The sequence below is a fragment of the Dermacentor variabilis genome, chromosome 2, assembly GCF_050947875.1.
Source record: "Dermacentor variabilis isolate Ectoservices chromosome 2, ASM5094787v1, whole genome shotgun sequence".
Taxonomy (NCBI): domain Eukaryota; kingdom Metazoa; phylum Arthropoda; class Arachnida; order Ixodida; family Ixodidae; genus Dermacentor; species Dermacentor variabilis.
Window position 1 is genome coordinate 68,709,612 of NC_134569.1, and position 21,130 is coordinate 68,730,741.

Below are 21,130 nucleotides of genomic sequence, written 5' to 3' on the forward strand. Positions count from 1 at the left end.
TACGCTGTACCGCCCCGTGTTCGGACAAAAAAAAAAAAAGAAAAACAAAGAGAAACGGACAAAACAAAGATTGTGAGTGTGGTCCAGTCTTGATTACGCAATTTTTTGTTTTAACTTTGGGTTAATTCATAATTAACTAAGGCCTGTCAGGAGCGAATTTAGGCCTCGACAAAGCCCCCAGAGAAGCAACTTTGTGCTGTTAAGGATGCTCATTAAAGTTCGTCCAAAGGAGAAATATGAAAAAGAAAAAGAGACGTCTTGCTTTTCACATCCAGCTCCTTCAGTATAATCTTTAACTTAGAAAAAAAGGTGGCCCAGAATTGTGAAACTGAAAGCTTAGCAGGAAAACAATGGTGTTTCGACAGCGAATTAAGAGTCCTCTAACATTGTCAGCTTTCGTTCTTCATTTTCTAGAGAAACGATGTGAATCATCGCTGTGCGCCAGGTTAGGTGTAAAACATCAGATTCGCTGACGTAGACGCTCAATGTTTGTGAGCTTCACTCTCGCCGCTCTGTTTATTTCATGTAACAACACAGAAGCGACAACTCTTTAGAGCTTTACCGCTGTCAGTTTAAACGAAGCGACCAGGCACCGTCGATATTTATCGTCGTCAGCAGTCCACCGTCGTGCGGTTGTCGTACTTGCGTCATTGTCCGACGGTCCCCAATTTTCTTCTGTATTGCTTCAGAAAGCTTTGCCGTTGTTTCACTTCAAATATTCTGCAATGCTTTGTTAAGCATACCAAAACAGTAAAATCAGTTTAACGTTGGTTGTTTCGAAATACTTGGTTTCTTTAGACTATTGAAAAATATCGAATATCTTATTTTTGAATTCAAATCGGAATGGTTCGTGCATCATATTAGATTCGTACTCGAAACTTCGTACATTAGGCCACCCCTACTTTAGGCTAGCTATAGAATTACTTTAGCTACGCGCCAGTTGTGAGCAATGCCACTCCATCCTACAACTCAGTACTTGCCGAGAAGATGAATTTTGATTGCCCGGGAATTTACTCGAGCTCATTTCTTTCGAAACCAGGATTGCATGGTTATTTTTAGGAATCGATAATTGAAAATGTTATATATACATGTTTTTCCCGATATCCACGTCTTTCTTCGAACAGAAGTTTGGTTGTCGGCTTTTATGTATTTTTAGTTTTCCACGAGCACGATATCCACGAGCAGAAACGATTATTCTTCTGAAGCCTCTAGCGCGCAAGGCGTTAGTTCCCATTCAAAGTTTCATCCGGGTGTGCAGAAAATTTTTGCCGGGAGCACGCTGGCTAATCCAAGCTATACCACGAGACGATACATTTCCCGTGTGATGATGGTGACTAGGAAAAAAGAAGAAAAACGGAGGGGATACAAAAGCACAACGAGAAAGTCGATGTTGTGCGGTAAAGCCTCCTGATTTGCATAAGAAAAAAGATCGAAAAATTGGCATGCCAAACAAAAAGCACGAGAGCAAGAAATAAGGCGGGCCTCATGCGGCAACAACTTGTGCTCCGCTCCGGCACAGCTATGAACGACACGCTGTTGAGTTTCCAGCTCGGAATACTCCAGCAGCAATAAATTGCGCGCTTTTTTCTAAGAGGCACTGCCAGTGAGCCTTCAAGAACTCTACACCTCCGCAAATCCCTTAGTCCCCTCCCGCCCTTCCTCCTTTTCCTACCTTCCGGCCCTCATCTTCCACGTATAAAATTTCGCGGTTCGCCCGTGTGGCAGTGATATATGATGCCAACCGAGATCTGACACCTGCTTCAATCATTCAAACCCGCGCGCGTTTCCCGTCTAGGCTCACCTTCTGTTACCGTTCTCCTTCACGTCGTATCATTGCGTTTCTATATAATATGTTTCCCCAATCTGTCACCGCCTACCACCCTCTTAGCCATCTCTAACCTTCAACAATGTGCCCGCATTCGTGCGTCTGTGTGTTTGCACGTTCGTGTGCGTGCAGAACACACGTACGGGAATGAAACAGCCAGAGAAACACTCGCGAGAACCAGACGCGCGTGAAGGGGCCACGTGGCAGTGCACGCTTAGTGGAAAAGCCCGAATTTATGCTTTTATTACCTCCTGTTACAATAAAGCGCCCAAGATGGCGCGGCTATATGTCGCACGAGTGAGTCCTAGCTGTCACTGGGCGAAAAAGACCACCTCGTCGGTCTTCGTCTTGCACCCTGGTCGCACCGCCATGCCTCTAGGCTGACCAAGTTTTCAAGGAGGACGAGCACTTTCTTCTGGCCCGACTATCCAGACGGGTTCAGTGAAACAACAGTTCAAGCTTCCGTTCTGCAAAACTCATTGCCATCTAGGTATGCCACAACAGCAGAGCGGGAGGGGTGAGGGGGGAGGAGAGACTAAACGAAAGAGGGTTCTGTTTTTTTTTTTCGAAGACAAGCCTTTTATAGTTTTACACTTGCTTCCTCTGTTTGCAGATGGTCACAAAAGATGTTGCCATGTCGGCTAGCTTTATATTAAGTTACCGAATCCAAATTATTAGAACCCTTTTTCTACGTGTGAGACCTCTTTATTTTTATGCCAGTGCTTATGTGCATACACAGGAAGGAATTAGGCAAATCAGTTAGTATGCTTACATATTAACACTAGTTCACAGAGCTGTAGTAACACTTCCGTCAAGTTCTGAAAAAAAAAAGAGAAGCGTGTAGAAAAACAAGGCCTTTATACTGGGATTCGATGAAGCCTAAGGGAGTGAACTCGCGAGACAAACATCGATGGAAAGACAAGAAAAATCACTTAAATGGATGAATGGATGCAAAACATTAATGAAGGTGCTGAGGTATGCGACTCAGCGCGCTGGAGGCCGCTGCCACGTTGGGACAGTCAGGCCATGCCCGACCCCCACATCGTGGGCCCTCTGGACAGCCCACAGATGCGCCCCGGTATCGGGGCTCTTGATAGCGAAGAGCCACTTGTCCTCATTGATTTGTTCTGTGCCTCGTAATGAGGGGCAACGAGAGCATATGGTCTAGGCTATAGCGAAGTCATTGCAGTGCCTGCAAGAACTAGTCGCATAAGTGTCGGGATATATATATATATATATATATATATATATATATATATATATATATATATATATATATATAGGCCGCAAGACATTTCTGTACGCGAACTTTGTACTTAATTGATAATCATCAAAATGATGAACTTGCGTTTGTCATTGTGTATCTCTAGTCTATGAATCATCATCATCATCCCTCATCACACCTTTATGTCCACTCTCCCTCCCTTTGTGCAGAGAATGAGGCTAGAGCGCGCTAGCTCAGATCCAACTCTTCGCACTCATTCAAATAAATCTCCTCTCTCTCTTCATATGGGATATCAAGAAATTGCTGTCCTCTTTTCGAAGGTGTCTTAAATTGAATGGAAACGTCACAGAGGGATAGCTTGGGCTGAATTTGAGCAGGAGGCGGACGCATGTGATGGTTAATCAGAGAGACGACTGGATGACGTATCTGATGACACACGCTTTATTTCAAGTGAAGTCAATTCAAGAACAGATAGAACAGCCCTCATCAAACGGTGGGCGTATTAAAAGCAAAGGCAGAAATATAGTACTCAGACGAATACACACTTAGAAAATTTCCACCCCTGAGGGTGTTTTCTTGTTTTTACAGCTCATCCTTTACTCCCATACAAAAGGTGTTTTAATGCTTCTGTACGAGAGGTTATTTTGTTGGAATAACATCCTTTATCTGAACGAGAGTCGGCAGAACTGCACCCAAGGGTTACTTTTTTACAGCGATATATCTCTTATGCTCTGATTCCCCTGGTAATTTGAACGTCCGCCCCTGGCACAGGCGTCCGTCGCGGACATCAGAAAATGCTTCGCGACAGGCTTAGAAAAAAGGTTAAGTAACCTGTAAAAAGAAAGAAGAAAACACGCTGTTCCTGCCTGGGTTTAAAACCCAGTACCATAGCTAAGCGTCTTGCAAATGAATTATGTGCCTTACATGCTACAACCATGATATATTTATGAGACATGCCACAGTGGGGAGACTTTGATCAAGTATGAACATCTGGAGTTCTTTAACGCGCACCTAAACATAAGTACACAAGCGTTATTGCATTCCTCCTACATCCAAGATCGGCTGCCGCCGCCACCGCCAGTATTGAAGCCGCGTATTCGAATTTAGCACAACAACGCCACAGCCACTAAGCTAGCGTGGCGGGTAGATTAGCAGTCTGAACTATTACCGCCTAATTCCCTTCTATTTCATTGCATAGAAGGTCGCAAAGGAAAACAGCTCGAACATAAATTCAAAGATACAGTTGTAAATGAAGAGGGCAGCCGAAGTCCGAGCAGGATCGCCAACGCAGTGCGCGAGATAGTGCTCCACCTCAATCAGTACCCTTCGCTGCTGGCCATTCTTGATTTGCAGCCCACGTCCAATAATCTCGCTTTCAAGTGGTGGTGGGGCTGGGGTCTCCCCAGCGCCTGAACACTGGAACTCCGATCCCGCAAGCTGCAGTCGACCACGCCAGCTGATGTGGCCCAGCAGACATCACAACGGGCCGTCATTTGCTCCAGCGCGCTTCGCCAGAGACCCAGCTGCGCCCAATAGCAAAGACGACCACGACCATGGCGTGTAGGACTGGATCACATGGTACGAGAGGGTGAGTGCGCACAATCGATTATATGATACCACGAAGCTGAACGTCAGCTTTTATTTCTCGGGTGCGGCAAACTTGTGTAGTAAGAATCACGAAGCCGACTTTCAGACCTGGCTCGCTTTCAAAGTGTTCTCGGATGTTTTCGATCGCACTGCCTTCGGGAAGCTGCGCGCCGAACAACGTTTACGGGCTCGAGCGCAACATCCTGGGGAGACATTTACAAGTTATATCGAGGACGTCGTCAACCTGCGCAAGCGTGTCGATGCTTCAATAACAGAGGCTGCTAAAATTCCGCACATAATGAACGATATCGACGATGTCGTCTTTCAGGTGCTTCTCGCGAAGTCCCCTTTCCCTGTGGCCGATGTTGACACGCTGTGCCAGAGTCACGATGAATTGCGGAAACAATGGTCTTTGACCCAGCGGCCTTACCAACGCGACGAGCCACTCATGGGGTTGTCAGTCGTCCGTGATCCTCTTCGCACAAATCAAAACGTTCGTGCATGAAGATGTCGCTCAACTGTCTCTAGTGTCCACTATCACTCAGCATCTGGACCAGCCACCACAGCAGCAGCATCAGCAGCAGCCACAGCATACTTCATTGGCTCCTTTGCACCTTCACGAGATTCAGGAGCAAATCACTGGAGGCCCTACCGGTGCCCGTACAGCAGCAGCCCTTTGCCGCACCCCTGATTTATGCTGAAGCAGCGAAATCGCACCGGGCATAAACTTGTTTGTAATTTCATCCAGCATCGCCTACGACATTTCCTTCTACGCCCGTTGCTTGGCATGGTCCCGTCGCCACGACGGTTCCTTCCCCGCCTATTGCTTGGCATTGTCGCATCGTCACCGCAAACCCTTCGCGTACACCCAATAACCAGCTAATCCGCTTTGCATGTGGCGGCCCCGGCCACATTGCCAGATACTGCGAGCGTCACGTGGAAATGTTTCGGGACGCTCGTCACCTACCCTGCTACGTTGACCGGCCCTGTCCGCGCTTCCGCTCTTCGGATCCGCAATACAGTATGCCGCGGAGTGGCCATCCGCTATCTTAACCCCGTCGTCAGCTTCGCCGCATCGCCACTCTTTCTCTCCGATGCGTTGTCGTTCTGCCTCTGGAGAAGACAGACACCGACTGCCGCAGTTCAGGAGGCAAGAACTGCGCTGCTGTCGAAACGCCGAAGTCCTCCCCCTTTTCCGTCGAACGCTGACGAAGTTTTTGTCGACGGCGCCCGTGCATATGCTCTTGTAGATACTGGCGCTAGCGTTTCCGTTATTGATGCAACCTTATGTCGTAAGTTCGGCAAAGTGAACAAGTGAACTCGTTTCTCAGTACACTTTCCCGGCCCACAGCAAATGGAGAAACCGTTCAGTCCATAGCTGCTTGCACTGCACGTGCCATTATTCAGCGCGTATGCTACACCGTTAAAGTTGTCGTCTTTGCATCGTGATCTCACGATATCATAATTGGCTTGGACTTCCTCTCGCGCAACAACGCCGTAATCGACTGCGCCCGTGCTGAACTACAGCTCTTCCCGCTATATGACGAGCCCATCAAAAACACCCATCAGTTTCGAAACAAACTAGTCCTCAAGAAAGAAATGGATATTCCTCCGACCACCATCAGTTCTTTTACTCGTACTCTGCAGCGACCGTTGAGACGAAGTCGTATAATCTTTGAGCCGTCGAACCTATTTCTGACTCGGAAAGCTCTTCTGCTATATGCGACCCTTGCCGTTGTGACGGCAACCAGGACTCTATTTAGCACCAATCCCCTACCTTTTCCCGTCAAGCGTCATCGAGGTGAATGTCTTTAAAGCATGCAACCTATTGATTCTTGGGATATTTTCAAAGTGCGAAATGAGTCTTCTGCAGCCGATTTCGATGGGCTGAGTACCCTCAACTTTTCTGGCTCCGCAACTAACGATCTGTTCAGTTTATATATCGCCGGCGGACTCTCTCCTTTTCAACGCTCCGAGCTTCTACATCTGCTGTGCCAGTTCCGCAATTCATTCTACGTTGCCCAACCTCCGCTTGGGGACGTGTGAACTGTTCGTCACATCGGCACAAGCTCTAATTCCCCGCTGCGTCAACGATCATATTGTGTTCCGCCACAGAATGCCGCACTATTACAGAGCAGCTCGATGACACGTTACGACTCGACGTCATCCGACCGTCAGATAGTCCATGGGCCTCTCCAGTGGTTCTTGTAATGAAACAAGATAGTTCCATCCGCTTCTGCGTAGATTACCAGCGCCTTAATAGGATCATTCAAAAAGACGCATATCCCTTGCCGCGGATCGAGGGTGCCCTTGGTTTCTTACGAGGCGCCGACTACTTTTCATCTTTCGATCTGCGCTCGGGGTATCGGCGCCCAAATCTTTAACTGGCGTGCGCGAGCGGCGACTTTTCCGTGCGTCAGCGCCGTATGACGGGGCGCGGCTGGAAAGAGTCTGAGGCTAAGCGCATGTCGACAAAGCGCGCTCAGCTGAGCCCATCGTCTGCTAAGCTGTTTCCAGCCTCGCCCCGTCAAACGGCGCCGACGCACGGAAAAGTCGCCGCTCGCGCACACCAGTTAAAGATTTGGGCGCCTGTACCTGTGCTAGACGTTGATCACCCCAAGACTGACTTTGTTACATCTGACGGGTTATATGAATTCAGTGTCATGTCTTTTGGCGTTTGCAATGTGCTCTCCACTTTGAGCGCATGATGGACTTGTTGCTGCACGGCCTAAAGGGGCACATATGTTTTTTGCTACCATTGTCGTCTTTGCTCCCAATTTCTCAACACACCTTGAGCGCCACATACATGCCTTGACATGCCTAAAGGATGCTTGTCTCCAACTGAATCGCAAGAAATGACACTTCGCTGCGTGGCAGCTAACGATTCTCGGACGCATTGTGTCCGAGGACGGTATACATCCCGGTCCAGCTAAATTCCGTAATGTCACTGACTTTCCTAAACCAATGAGAAAGAGTTGGGGCGCTTCGTAGGGCTCTGCTCCTACTTTCGCTGGTTTGTTCATAACTTCGCCGCTGTCATGGGACCTCTGACACAGCTACTTAGTGGCGCCAGCGATATATAGTCGTGGTCTTCAGAGTGCGACCGCGCGTTCTCCACTATCCGCCGTTGCCCGCTTTCTCCCCCTATATTGCACCATTACGATCCCACGGCTACAACTGAAGTGCACAAGGATGCAAGCTGTGTCGGTCACGGTGCAGTTCTTGCACAACGGAAACCTGTCTTTGCCGAATATGTGGTCGCGTATGCCAGTCAAACTCTCACAAAGGCTGAATCAAACTACCGTGTTACCGAGAAAGAATGCTTTGCTATAGTTTGGGCGCTCAGCAAGTTTCGTCCATACTTATATGAAAGCGCCTTCGACGTTGTCACAGACCACCACGCGCGGTGTTGGTTGTCTTCATTGAAAGACCTATCAGGCTGCCTTGCGCGTTGCGCTCTTAGCAAGTATGCAGATGCTGAGGCACTTTTCTGTTACCTCTCGCTGCAGAAGCTGCGCCCTCTCAACCCTTGAACACACGCTATCCTCTCTAGACATCGATACCGTCTCCTCAGCGCAGCACTATGATGCATGGATCGCGTCACTCTTTGACGTTTTCTACGAAGCCCCCACACCTTCGATATCTCGGAGGTTGCGTCGCCCAGCTTCGCATTTCTTTATGGTACCATCTAGAATAACGAAATGTATGCTCTACTTGTATCCGGTAGCGGCGCAACTATCCACGAGATGATCGGACGTGGCTTCTAGTCACACCACTAACGTTGCGCTCTGAAATCTGCAGAGCTTTTCACTCAGACCCGCAATCTGCTCACGCTGGTGTCTTCAACACTTGCGAATGTCTTCGGCATCAATATTACTGGCGTGGGATGTACACCTTCATTCACCAGTTTATTCATGCCTGCCCTGAGGGTCATCAATGAAAAAAAAATACCTCGTTCTACAACCGGTTCTTTACAGCCACTTCCATGTCATGCCTGGCCATTAGGCCGTGTCGGCATTGATCGTTATGAACCCCTGCCATTCACTACTGAAGGCAACCGGTTGGTTATAGTCGCCGTCGATCACCTCAAACGGCCCGCTGTAACTGCCGCTCTGCCCACTGTCACAGCCCAAGACGTCGCATCCATCCTTCTTAACCAGTTTGTTTTTCGACATGGCCATCCGCACGAACTCCTAAGCGAGCGTGGCCTTGTCTTCCTGTTTGACTAGGTTGAAGCCCTGCTCCATCAGTGCCATATTGTACATCACACCAGCACGGCCTACCACCTTCAGGCAGACGGACTCACCGAGCTCTTTAATCGCACTTTGGGTGACGTGCTTGCTACCAATGTTGCGTCGAATCAGGCAAACTGGGACCTGGTTCTCTCCTACAACGCTGCTATACGAAAGTAACAACCTGTTTTGAAAGCGAAGCTTTCTTTCCCTTTTCCTTCGACTTTCCGCCTGCTGCTGCTGCTGCTGCTGCTGCTGCTGCTGCTGCTGCTGCTGCTGCTGCTGCTGCTGCTGCTGCTGCTGCTGCTGCTGCTGTGGCTGTTATGGCTGCTGTGGCTGCTGCTGTCCGGCACACCGCATATTGGGTAGTTCAGAGCGTGTATTTACATGGAAGGAGCGTGGCAGAGAAGAAAGGAGACGCGTTTGGATGGAACCGCGTTGCATGTACGCAATGCCTTCTATAGCTCCCAGGTCGTCGCCACATTAGCCTCTTGACAGCTATAATTATCCGTGACCACCCACAAGCGCTTACCTTTCTACCAACGTGCAAGTCCAGAGTGAAGCTAGATAGAATGTAAGAGAGGAGGGGGGAGAGGGGGCGGAGAATGAGTAGAATCGACGCAGTCTCTAAACGAGTGAATAGCAGCCTTGCCACTCTTCGCTCGTAGTTCCCTTACAAATACAAGGTCGGGGGAGGGATAGGGAAAACGTGACGTAAGAAGCCAAGGAAACGCTGGATAAATTTAAGTTCAAGGTACAGTACGGTGCGTTTCTGCTATTTCTGAAAAATAAAAGCATGCAAATATGTCTAACGGAAAACTTACGCAGGGCGTGCTGAAGCAGAGTCGCATTAATTAAAGCACACCGCAGGGTCTAGGCGACACAACGGAAGTGGTCGCTCGTCAAATCAATGCTTCTCTGCCCGCTGCGATAGCTCTGCGGCCGTGGCATTGCTCGAGGTCGCCAATTTGACTGAGGTAGCCGCATTTCTACAGGGGCGCCATAAAAAACGCTCGTGCACTTTGATTTAGGGACATGTTGAAGAACACCACGGTGCCAAAATTAATCCAGAGTGTGTCAGTACGGCCTGTCTCAGAATCCGATTGTGGTTTTGGTACGTACAGCCTTATAATCCAATTCAATTTTAATGCTTCTGCCACGATGCGATGTGCCATGTGAGGCAATGACAATGCTCAACCTTTCTGGACGTTATTAAATATGGCGCACAAGAACGCCTCTCTCCCTTTGTGTTTTGTGTACTACGCAGACAAACAGCAGGGGTGCACACAAGGTCACCATTAACATCAACTCACCACTCTTGTGTTGAAAAAAACGCTGAAGACGTTACATATTCTCCGTCAACATCACCACTAATTATCCTCAATCAAAGCAAACAGCACAGAAAGCTTCGCTTACATCGATTCCTACAGTACGTGGGATCTGCATAATTTTTCTCCGTTCTTCCTGTTGTACGGTCACCAATAGTTTCATACCAGAGACACCTTACAGCCTGATGCCTTTTAGCTTGCGCCCATTTGCGAAGCTGATCGATATCCCAAAGAACGTCGTCCAAATGGCCAGGCGTTGCGCTATGACCGACCAGCAGCGCAAGAAACAGATCCGTGGCGACCACGCTCCACACGCTACTTTCCTTTCCGGAACGCTCGTATGCTTGTGCATACTACCCCACGCTCCTGGTTTGTCTTCCAAACTGCTCCCTAGGCATGACGTGCCATACCTCGTGGTCGAGCGCACGTCATCTGTTAACTGTCTCATCGAGCCTCTTACACCGCCTGACGATCTCTGCCGCCGTGGACCCGATATCGTTCACGTAGACCATCTCATGTACTACTTCGACTCTGCTGTGTCCACCTCTTAGATCGCCAAGCTGGCTCATGCTTATTCCGCAGGGGGCTAGTGCAATGAAGAAGAGGAGGGCCGTCAAAGCGCAAGCAGAATTGCTAACGCAGTGCATGCGACAGTGCTCCACTTTTCACGGTGAATTTTGAGCAAAAAATAACCCCAAAAATTAGGCAAGCATGCGCGTGCATTCAGCGCCGCCATAAAGTCTGGCGACTGCTCCTAGTAGCTTACAAAGTCCTTACATAGGCTGCAGACTCTCGGAAAAAAGCCCAGTAGATCTCAGACTTTCAGCATACCTATCCTGCTCCGCCAGAGGTTATGCAAGACAAGAAGTACATATAGTAAGATAGGTCACCAGAAGTTTAAATTGAAGATAACGAAGTGAATATAGTGTGATGTCTATGTCTTTCTAATATTGCTCATTTTCCTTGAAAAAACACAGATATATATATATATATATATATATATATATATATATATATATATATATATATATATATATATATATATATATATATATATATATATATATGCGTGTGTGTGCGTGTGTGTGTCTGTGTGTGTGTGTGTGTGCGTGCGTGTCTTTATCTGTCTCCCTCGTTTGTAGAGCAGCTGCAGAACGTGGCGTCAGTCTATCATAGCAACTGGCACCACTATCTGCTGTGATCGTCCGCACATGGTGAGATCTATTTAAAGCGAAGCTGTCGTTAAGCAGTTCTCTAGCGAACATGTGTCCTCTGACACATGTAATACACGACGTGACGCACACGCCAATTGTATCGAAGAGCTACTTGGCGTTAGCAAAGGAGATGCATGACCTAATTGTGGCCTAACAGTCAGAGCACCCGGCTCTTGTGCTGGGAGATTGATGTTCAATTCCACCATCGCCCACACACTGCTTTCTTTTATTTTCTGTGCCTGAACTATTCGGCAACACAGCACAGCCCAGCTGTCGTGGTTTGCAACGCTTTTAAAACAAGCGTAACAAACAATCTAAAGCCTATATAGTGCATAGGGTTTTGTATGTGCCACGTTGTATGGTTATGATGTAGGGAAGAATTAACAGCGATAGTTCGTTCCAGGAATTGGTGCTAGAAAAGTGAAAGGAGTAAAGGTAGGGAGGATGTGCTTAAGCGTGCCCTATTCGTTCTTGAGCAACGCTGGCATTTAATCATGCCCTACTAAAGGCTGCTCGAATGCGCAGGCAGGCTTCTGCCACGGTGATAGAACGAACCGATGAGCGAGTGCTCATGGGCCCGAGAGGCAGAGGGCGTAAAACAATTAGCGAGTTCGAGGTCGCTGTCACGGCAAACACCGTGGCGCTGCCGATGCCACTGTGGTCGAGCTCGCGGCGCCCGGGGAGAGCTGCAAATCGAATTGCGAGCGCCGTCACCGCCACCGCACTCGTCGTCCCAATGACTCGCGAGGAGCGGCAAGTGTGTCGCGGAACCGAAAGTCAATCATCCGGGGACTATTGAGAAAAAAAAAGAAGAAAACTTGGCATCGAAACCAAGCTTATTCCCGCGTGAGAAAAATAGAAGCAGAGTCAAAGCGGAGCTGGAAGAAAAAAACGGAGAACGAAAGGAAGGGCTGTGCAGAAAGAAAGACGCGAAAAATGCGGAGGGACCACAGCCAAGTAGAGCGCTGTTTTGGAGAAATAAGAAAGCGCGAAATGGCCAAGGGACGTCGCCTAGCGATCGATGATGGATGCCCGTAGAGACACACCCCGCTGCCTCCACCCACCTCTCTTTCTCTCTCCTTGCATGGTGACTTCGACCCAGCGCGCCTGTCTCCGCCATGTGAGGGTTTCTGGACCCTCTACTTGGCCTCGTGTGGGGTCGGAGGGAAGCACGAGGACGATGATGTGCCGGCGCCACTTGAAGAAGGGCGTGACATCTTTTTCTGTGGCTCCGGGAGTGGCTTCTTAATGTTGGCGCCCCCCCCCCCCCCCCACTTCCTGCAACTTTCGGCGAGCGCGGCATATACATGCATCTATGCAAGCAAGAGGCCGGAAGACTTCGCCGCTTGACGGCGCCTGGGCTGTCGGGAACAGGACATATGGTGTACTAGCCTGCCTCCGTGGCGTCTCGTCAGTGCTTCGTTATATTCGTCGAACGCCCTCAACGCCTTCTTTGCAGCCTCGTTCGAGAAAAAGAAACAAAAAGCCTGGAAGTCAACCAGAAGCTCATCTGGTCTGCTAATCTACAAAGGCGAATGGGGCTAAGTGGAAAACAACAAATAAGAGAGAGGGCGGGAAGTGCTAGTATTGGCGCACACACGGTGTTGTCTGCTATTGGTCACGGAGGACCTCGTTGGAAGCTAGAAGTCGCGTAGTTGCGTTCTTCTAGTTTGCTTGGACAGAATCTGAAGAAAGCGCTGCGAGATTTCGTTCGTCTTTTAAAAGAGACAGCAGTGACATTGGCCTACCCGTATCCTTAAATGAGATCTTTGGGAATATGTCGCGAGGGCGGTGAAAGGAAGAATATTGCGACGACAAAAAAAAAAAAAGCGCGACTAGAAGGTAGAAAGCTGAGGGGAGCTCTGCGAAGGGATGATGTATAATGTGGGCTTGAAGCAGGAGTGGGAGATTTTTTCCATCGATGTCAAATGGTACTCGGGATCGTGTGTCCGGTTCATTGACGCGCGGGTTTTGATACCCATAGAGATTTAGCGTTGTGCCGGTACTGTTAACTCCTCATAGGTATACATTCCCGAAATTGGAAAACTCATTGCTCAACCTTTTATTCGTTCTGACAACGCCGCCATCCTTCATTTATAAAATGTATTTATTTATGTTACTTGTCCCTACCGTCCCCTTTATTCTCTTTCGTTTACGCTGATTAGTAAAACGACGCATTGAACTGAAAGTTGGCATGAATTCGCTAAGCCATGCAAATCATTTGAACAGATATTTACGGTGTGTGATCTCGCTACTTGCCGAGATCACCCTGCCAGTGACTCCGTATTTCATTTAAAAAGTAGCAGGCCGTCATGGATTCTGGTAAACACACGTCTTTGCCAGACAAGAATGCTGTAGATGAATGCAGGCTTTTTCTCTTGAAGTTGGTATGTCGGGGAATACGCGGCTAGCGTCGCCAACAACTCGGTCCAAGCAGTGCCGGTTCTTTTGTTCGACTGAGAAAAGCGGACCCAAAGGTACTTTTGTCGGATTCTTCGAGATTTCCATTTTTTGCAAAAGACTTAAGGTGCAGCGTTGGCGGTCGGTAGCGGAGAGCTCAGGAGAGGGATTAGAGGACAGTTACAATGAGTAGCAGTCGCTGTTTGACAAGAATTTGGCTTAGTATCGAAAGAGTTGCTTCCGTCGCCTGCGCGACAAAAGCAATGTGTACGATGAAACAACGTTTGTTACTGCAGACGAAGTTTCTTTGGGGCCACATGTGCAGAAATCACAAAGAGCTCTGACAAGTCACAAGCCAGTGTTGTCAAAGGAATGCTGCAAATCTTTCCATGTCATTCGAACTCGAAGCCTGTAACAAACAGCGCCCCCTTCTGCGTTTTCGAACAAGCTTTAACGTTTTCGATTATGCTTTGATTCATTTTATACTGGGTCGTCAATGGAAATGTTTTAACTTTCGGTTGTTAAATATTCTGCAGAAAGAAATAAAAGTTCGCGACGTTTTCTGCTTTTCCCATAAACAGAACCATTGCACACGCGCTCTTGCAAAGCTGGCATTCCCACGACAAACTAACCGTGCTGCATGCCAACAACACGACTTCGGGCAAAGTTATGTGGTATGGGGTTTACTGCAGGGAAAGCAAATAGTAAGGTGAGCAAACGGCCATATCATTGTACTTCCTATACAAGTATTATTGCAAACCTAAGCATGTCCATGTAGCCACTTTTAGAGTGTTTGCTTTCTTTCTTTCGACGCCAATACCTACATTTACTACTATCTCATTTGGACGTTGGTTGGCCGTGTAAGCACATCTTCCTTTTCTTCCCACTCGCTGTCGCGTTCTTTTGTCGGAAAAAACAGTAAAACTGCTCGAAAAATCGTCGAGATCGCTGGAGGCCAGGGCGTACTCGTTCCCTCTTCCTTGCTGGTCACGTTCCGGCGGCAGCCCATTCAACCCGATACTTCCTCTCTGTCCAAACATGGTTGCAGGCGAAGCAAGAAACCACGCGCTGTGGCGCCTGACTCACGTCTCGTGGACGGTGTGGGCTGACGCACTCTGGTCGGCTTTTCGAGCGAGCGAGTTGTGTCAGCTCAGCCTTATATTGTTGCTTACCTCTCCAGCACATAGGATGTAAGTATTTACAACTATTAAATACATAAAAGTGCTCATTATATCAGAACACCCGCAGCGCATTTTAAAAATGAACAGACGTAAGTCCTAAGACTTCAAGAGAGCTTGCGTTGTTTTCATTCCTTTGTTTTAAATGCGAAGCATTTCTTGGCGAACGTTTGACACTTTGACATTATGTATCTAGCCGCTTACGTCTTGGTGCTCTTATGGCCACTTCGTTAACTTGGTATGCACCAAAATTGGCAGAGTGTGACAAGAGTGTATGAAGAGGATAACTGATCGGTCGTGCCATGAATATTGAGACATGTATGTCGTGTAGGTCATGAAACAGCCGCCTACATCTTGGTGCTCTCATGGTCGTTTCGTTAACTTGGTAGGCTCCCCGCCATCTACTTCGCATAACATCAATTTCCACAAGGCGTGGGATCTGCCGGCTATTTTTACTTACTGTTTTGGTTCGCAAGGCTCATTCATATTTAAAACAGCGCCAAAAAACACGGACAATGGAGGACACAGGACGAGCGCTGACTACCAATAACACTTTTATTGGAGCTTGCGCAAATATATAGAATTCGCAACGGGCATAAACAGAGTGAAAGAAGAAGGGGAAGGCGAGTCATCGTCGGTCAACTCCAGCTGCGCATGCGTCAATAACATTAAACAATATAAAAGTAACCATAACATGGCGGACACAGGCCAAAGTGATTAACTTCGAAGGAACTTATGTCCTTTATCACTAAGTGGTATGGAGGGCGAACTGACACAGGTTGCTCCTAACTGACACATTGAAAACGCCTCAAAAATTTCGCTGGCCATCTGATTGCTGTACCTTTTCAACACACGTGTCTCATCCAGGAGTGGTGAACAGCCACACTTCGCACAATGAACAGCCAGGTGACTGCCAGTCTTAATCTTGACACAGTGCGCATGCTCACGCAAACCTTCATTGATACAACGTCCTGCTTGCCCTATGTAAGTGCTGCCGCAAGACGTGGGAATGGAATACACTACATTGGTACTGCAATCTACAGGCTTGGCGACATGTTGCTTATTGCACAGTCCAGGTGTTCTCCGTCTTTCGTTGACCTTTTTGAACATCCTTCCCAACTTGTTAGGCGCAGTAAACACGACCTTTACACCGGCCCGGCCTGCGGCTTTCTTGATGCAATGTGACACATCATGTATATACGGAATCGCAACAGTCTTGGTTAAGTCATCACCCGCTTCACACGGTTTCTTGGGGGAATGAGCCTCTTGCAATAAAACTTTCGCCAAGGTGGACAGCAGTTGTGCAGGATAGCCATTTGCTTTAAGCTGGTGGACTTGATTGGAGAGGCTGCTGGACATCGAGAAATGCGGTCCTTCGCTCTTGCCACCACTGTGTACAAACGGCTGTGTAATTAAATTTCTGTTTTTTCACTTTGCTCAAAGTGTCTGTATCGTTTGTTCTACAATGACTGCAGAACAAGTACTCTACTTTAGCGAGTATATATATATATATATATATATATATATATATATATATATATATATATATATATATATATATATATATATATATATATATATATATATATATATATATATATATTTATATATATTCTATGTTGTCTAGCCAATGCCCGATAGAGCCTAGTAGCAACTAAACATAACCCTAACTTGTATGCCCTAGAAAATTATTGCTATCACTTGGCATAAGTCAAGTTAATAATATTTAAGAAATGCTGAAGGAAATAATCCGCTTTCATCTAGAGAAAGTGCGATAAACCTCTGTTAATTCCTCGTGTTAGCAGCCATAACTTTGTTTGAGGACTCGAAAATGCACGAGGGATTTACGAGTGCAAGCTGGATATTAGTTATAACCGGACCCGGTGCCCAAAGGACTGGTATTTTGAGTTCCCAAACTTTCCCAACCACCGTTTTGTTATACGATTTCTAAATTATGCCAGGGTAATCTGCTCTTCTGCAATGAGTTTGGACGATTCGGTGTTTTTAGTGCTATTTAATGGAGCAAAGCAGAACGTTGCTCGCCCCGGGGTAAACCTTTCACTGGCGGGGTTACTGGCAAGCATTCCAACTGCGACATCTAACGTTAACAAGCTAGGTCAAAGAGCAGCCGGGTGTTTGTACATAACACCGTAAGGATTCTGTGGGACACAAAAAACAAGAACAATGCTGTCAAGAGAAGCTCCAGCTTGTAGTCTGTGCCCACATCAACCTCGCCAACTGAATGATTCCAAGGAGGGCCTGCTGCTGTTATGCATTCATTATCCCGTTCATGTGCTCAGTCCTTGAAACTCAAGGGCTAACATCATCGCGCACGTAGTACATGCACAGTGCAACTGCAAGTACCCTATTATATAAACTATTGCCACATTTTTACTTTACCCATGTGCCTATGTTTCAGGCCGCCTTGACACAACTGCTGACACTAGAACCTGTGACGGCTTCGCCGAAAAGTGACGCACTGGTGTTCCTGTATGCTTTCTGGGGTACGCTATTGAGTCTTGATAATTTCGTGCCTAGAGAAAACGCCTATTGAAGAAAACTGTAGAATCCTTTACGCAGCAAACAGCGCGTTTACGTAGCTACAGTGCCATTCAGTCCATGAGGATCTACCACCAGTGGTTAGAGTAGGGATGACATATCAAGACGCGCTGCCATTTTGGTTCATACGCTCCTTACGGTTTCACTAAATGGCAGATAATGTCATCATTGAGTTTGTCCAAATTCTAACTTAAGGAGTAGCTGTTCCCGTAGGGTCCCAGCAAATCACGCCGTGGAAAGGTTCTAAAACCAAGATTTTGAAGAGGCGTCCCTTTTCTTTTTCCCAACATGCAAATTTCATTAGCTAGATATTTCTTAGATATTCTTTGAGTTGGACGCAATAGCAGTCATCCTCACCTTACAATACCAAAACATTCCAGCGAGCTCTTTTCCATTTCACAAAAATGTACTGGTCCACTGACATAATTTCTTAAGTGGGGAATAACAGCTATATGAAAAAAGAAGCGAGTATCGAGGACCTCCTGGCATGTTTTTCTTTTCATTCTCTCTTGATTTGCACGACGTGGAAGGATTTAATCCCTCTGTATGTCACGAATGAGCACAGAAGTCCCACTGAAGTCCCACAGTCTGAAGCCCACGCCAGCGCTTTCGTTCCGCGATGGTCGCATGCCTGGTTGCCGCCGGCACTCCACTTTCCTCCTTACCATTTCCCCACTCTCTCCTCCGCTTTCTGCCTCATAGTTCTGCTGCGTCCTACTCTGAGCTTTTCTCGTCGCGCCTTTTCGCTCTCGCCGCTTTTTTCATCCCATGCTGTGCGCCGCGTTCGTTCTAATTTTAGCTGGTGAGTGCTTTGTACCCGGAGGTTTCTTCAGCGTGATGAACGGCTCGAAGAAACCCTTCGGCAAAGCTTTACAAGCTCCTCCTTGACCTGAAACCGCTGCACCTGTGGCGTAAAGTGAATAAGCAATAAAACAGAATGAGTACGCACAAAAACGCATGACTCGAATATGGCATGAGGTTTAGTTCTTAGGGCAAATATCATGTTTCACCACTGAATGTCTTGCTTTATGGTGTGCCGTATATTGCTAGGCATACATACATACACAGGCAGTGGGGAGGTCAACAGAATGCCAATTTGCATGCGTTAGGTACCCACGTAGAGTGCGCGTATATTTACAAAAATGGCAAAGAAATTGTCAGAGTGCCCTGAATCGGTGATACCCCCTGTTTATAGTGCGCCTGTCTCCCTCTTAGAACGCGCCGCGGTGCGAACATAGCAGTCGACTGAGTCCTTTTCTTCTTTTTTTTTTCTGAACTGGTCCGTGTACGAAAACAGCGTTGGTATGAAGTCCAGATGTCTGGGCGACAGCGAAGGCACCCCTGCAATGTGTCATTTACACAAAAGGACGCGCCACTCGGCTCCAGAAGACGCGGCACGGGAAAATGAGTCTTAGTACATACCGTACTGCATCACTATTCGCTGAGCGAGCATAAGCCTTCTGCAAGTAAATACTAGTGCCGACAAGAATTACGAAAAGACTACCAGCAACGATTCCTAACTAGCACCATGAGCTACTTCCGCCGTGCACGCTGTTTCCCCCGTCAGCCCGCCAGTGCAGGCGCGCTTGGCTCCGACAGGTAACTACGCCGACGTCACGAGCGTTCGCTGAGCGTTTATAAAGCTTTAAAGGGAAGCTGAAACACTTTTAGAAAAAAATGAGTTCTCTGCGGCATTCTACAGTTTTGAGTCCCCTGAACACGAATATCTGGTTCAAAAAGAGCGGAAACAAACGCAAGTGTCTGTTTTTTGAAGACAACGCACACCAGCACCTCAGGGCATCGCGCGAACGCCGCTGTTGCCCGTGATTGGTCGCGGCAGCTGTGACGTCATTCGCGGCAGTCGCCGGTCGGCGCCGCCGTATCGGAGCGTAGCACGCTGTTCTGTTCTGGCTTCATAGCTGAGTCGTAAGCATTATGGAACGTTCTCGCTGTCTCGGACAGCTTGTATTTTCGCCGTACATGTTCGAACTGACAGCCGATACGGAAAACGATGGCGGCAACGACGATGTTGAGCGTGCCAACAGCGAGAGCGATTTGTGCACCTTCTCGCGCGTTGGAAATCTTAGCTGGTACGTATGTCTTTTTTTTTTTGGTGCCGGCTATTTTCCACCGGATTAAAAAAAAAAATCCGCGTGTTGATAAAATTGCACAAACAGGCCTGGAGTGTGGCGGTCAGACCTGCGACGCAGCAGAGGGTACTAAGAATCACTGGCTCCGGACAGGCCGCCATTGGAATGCAGGGAGATACGATATCTCCAATGCTATTCACAGCGTGTTTACAGGAGGTATTCAGAGACCTGGATTGGGAAGAATTGGGGATAAAAGTTAATGGAGAATACCTTAGTAACTTGCGATTCGCTGATGATATTGCCTTGCTTAGTAACTCAGGGGACCAATTGCAATGCATGCTCACTGACCTGGAGAGGCAAAGCAGAAGAGTGGGTCTAAAAATTAATATGCAGAAAACTAAAGTAATGCTTAACAGTCTCGGGAGAGAACAGCAATTTACAATAGGCAGCGAGGCACTGGAAGTCGTAAGGGAATACATCTACTTAGGGCAGGTAGTGACGGCGGATCCGGATCATGAGACGGAAATAATCAGAAGAATAAGAATGGGCTGGAGTGCGTTTGGCAGGCAGTCCCAAATCATGAACAGCAGGTTGCCGTTATCCCTCAAGAGAGAAAAGTATATAATAGCTGTGTCTTACCAGTACTCACCTACGGGGCAGAAACCTGGAGGCTTACGAAAAGGGTTCTGCTGAAATTGAGGACGACACAACGAGCTATGGAAAGAAGAATGATAGGTGTAACGTTAAGGGATAAGAAAAGAGCAGATTGGGTGACGGAACAAACGCGAGTTAATGACATCTTAGTTGAAATCAAGAAAAAGAAATGGGCATGGGCAGGACATGTAATGAGGAGGGAAGATAACCGATGGTCATTAAGGGTTACGGACTGGATCCCAAGGGAAGGGAAGCGCAGCAGGGGGCGGCAGAAAGTTAGGTGGGCGGATGAGATTAAGAAGTTTGCAGGGACGGCATGGCCACAATTAGTACATGACCGGGGTTGTTGGAGAAGTATGGGAGAGGCCTTTGCCCTGCAGTGGGCGTAACCAGGCTGATGATGATGATGATGATGATGCTGTCTTTTTTTTTCATGTAGCTGCACGTTCCAATGACGGGAGAAAAAAATGTGCTAAAGTGTCACTGGGAACTTCCTGCTGGAAGAATGCCCAAGCACTAACTTCTCATTTGATTGTAAACACGGGTGCAATTCCGCGATGTCAAGCACCTTGCCGCTGCTTCTCTAAAGTCCCGTGGTTTTTTGAGTGTTGATACACGATGGCGAACGTAAGTGCCGCGTTTCAAAGCGCGCACATGCAGTGCTGCGAGGTACAGTCATAGAAGTTGCTTATCATACACATCCAGGTATGGCCAAAGGTATTATATGTGCAATATTCATACTATGGTTCAACGACTTTGCGATTGTGGCTCGATCAAGAATCGGTATGCGTGCTCCATGCAAATGCTGACGTAAAGATATTAGGCAGTTTTAGCACGG